The sequence below is a fragment of the Elephantulus edwardii genome, unplaced genomic scaffold, assembly GCF_000299155.1.
Source record: "Elephantulus edwardii isolate Elephantulus edwardi_28Jun2011 unplaced genomic scaffold, EleEdw1.0 scaffold00158, whole genome shotgun sequence".
NCBI lineage: Eukaryota > Metazoa > Chordata > Mammalia > Macroscelidea > Macroscelididae > Elephantulus > Elephantulus edwardii.
In genome coordinates, this window is record NW_006399908.1 from 3861761 (window position 1) to 3864523 (window position 2763).

Below are 2763 nucleotides of genomic sequence, written 5' to 3' on the forward strand. Positions count from 1 at the left end.
AATGGGAATCCCAGAACATTTGATCGTGCTAATGCAAAACCTATATTTGGATCAGGAGGCAGTCGTCAAAACAAAGCAAGGAAACACTTCTAGGTTCAAAATTGGGAAAGGTGTATGCCAGGGATGTGTCCTATCTCCATACCTTTTCAACCTGTATGCAGAACAGGTTATCTGGGAGGCTGGGCTCTATGAGGAGAAATGTGGCATCAGAATTGGTGGAAGATCTATCAACAATTTGCATTATGCAGATGACACAACCCTCCTTGCTGAAACTGAGGAGGACCTGAAGCACTTCCTGCAGAAGATCAAGGACTGACTGCAGCTTTCAATATGGATTGAGGCTCAATATTAAGAAAACAAAGATTTTCACCACTATGCCAATTGGCAGCATCATGATAAATGGTGAAGAGATTGATATTGTTAACAGCTGTAGTTTACTTGGCTCAAAAGTCAATACTTTGGCACCAGCAGCCAGGAAATGAAAAGATGTATTACAACAGGAAGGTTTGCTGTTAGGGACCTCTCCAAAGTACTGAAGAACAGTAGGGTCACTCCGGATACTAAGGTGTGTCTGATACAGGCCATGGTCTTTTGCAGTCACTTGTTATGCATCAGAGAGCTGGGCAATAATTAGGGAGGATAGAAAGTGAATTGATGCCTTTGATGTGTGGTGTTGGAGAAGAGTATTGAATAAACATACCATGGACTGCTAAGAAAATGAACAGGTTCATCCTATAGAGGGCTAAAGCAGGCTGCCCTTGGAGGGAAAGATTCTGAAGCTTTGTCTGACGTACTTTGGACATGTTACAGGGAGGGATCAATTCTTGGAGAAAGACGTCATGCTTGGGAGGGTGAAGGGACAGTGCAGGAGAGGAAGACTCTATGAAGTGAACTGATTCAGTGACTGGGGTAATCGGGATGGATGTGTCTGAGGCAGTGCAATTGGCACAGAATAGAGCAGCGTTTAGCGCTGTTGCACATAGGGTCTCTATGAGTCGCAAACGACTCAACGGCACATAACAACAACAACAATAAAAATGACAAACTATGCCACCATCTTTGAAAACTTATCTCCTCAAATTGAAGATTAGACCCCAATGCTGATTAATACTGAAAGGATACTTAAGTATGTTGTTGTTATCTGCTATCGATTGCCTGTGATTCATAGTGACCCTATGTACAACGTCCTATACACAGTTCATCATATGTTGCTCTGGTTTTTGTTGTTGTTATGTGCCGTCAATTCACTTGCAACTCATAGTGACCCTATGAGTTTCCCTAATCCCTGCTCTATTCTGTGCCAATCGCACTGTCTCCGACACACCTACCATCATTACCCCAGTCACCAAATCAGTTCACTTCATAGTCTTCCTCTCCTGCACTGTCCCTTCACTCTCCCAAGCATGACGTCCCTCTTCCAGGACCTGTCCCTCCTTACAACATGTCCAAAGTATGTCAGATGAAGCCCCAGAATCCTTGCCTCCAAGGAGTAGCCTGGTTTAACCCTCTCTAGGATGAACCTGTTTGTTTTTTTGGCAGTCCATGGTACATTCAATACTCTTCTCCAGCACCACAGCTCAAAGGCACCAATTCTCCTTCTGTCCTCCTTAGTCACTGCCCAACTCTCTGATGTGTAACAAGTGATTGCAAAGACCATGGCCTATATCAGATGCACCTTCGTTTCCAGAGACACATTTTTATTAGAAACTTATTATTTGAAAATATTTCTAACAAAAGATATACCTTTTTAGTCATTTCAAGTATATGATTTCAGTAGCATTAGTTAAATATTCAAATTTTGTTTTAATAATACAAACAAGAAAACCCCCTAACAACCCCTATTGCCATCAAGTCAGAATTGAGTTATTATAGCTGACCTTCCAGGGTCTTTACAGAGGCTATTAATTGCATGCAGGAGACTGGCTACCTTTTCCCCATGGAACTACCAGTCATTTGAACCTTCTGTCTTTGGGTTGGCAGTGCAATGCTTAAACCACTAGGCCACCCACAGTTCCCTAATAACATGGTAAGTGAAAATGTTAAGATAAAATATTAGAAAGATTATTCAGATAATCTAAGATACTAAATAGTATGCATGTTGTTGTTGATTGCCTTTGAGTTGAGCACGATTCATAGTGACCCTATGAACAAAGGGCCTGAAGCCTTTCTATAACTATTGACATTTATCAAAGTTGATACAGTTTCTGGAGGCAGGTTGTTAAGGAAGTGGATGCCACTCATGTTCTAAATAATATGTAATATAAAATCATTGCACCTGGGCTGGTTAATGTTATGTGCCCTCTTGGCTGCAATTGAATAACTACTTACTTGTTTAAATTTTAATGGAGTGTTTTTTTGTGGTTTTTTTTTACATGTGATTATCATTTTAAACCAATTAGCCACAAGTAAACATATTACCAACCCCCCAAAGCCTGGAAGGGTAAACTCGGAAGTTTCCCCAAGAGAGGATTCTGCCTCTAAACTGTAAATACCTCCCTTCAGAATTGCATTCACTATCCCAGTGCTGGATCTACTTATCTGGGATGGATGGAATATCTAGCCCATCCACTTGTGAACTCACTCCTTAAATCATAATCAGGTAATCCAATTCCTTAAAGTACTTCAATCTCTCCCTGTCTGTTGTGGTAACCACTCCTCTTATTAGTCCTTTTTTTTTTAATTGGGAAAAACATATTGGGGGTACAAGGAGGTGAGGGTTGGGGGCAGAAGGGTGAGGATGGGCCAGGATGCAGTTGCAGAGCT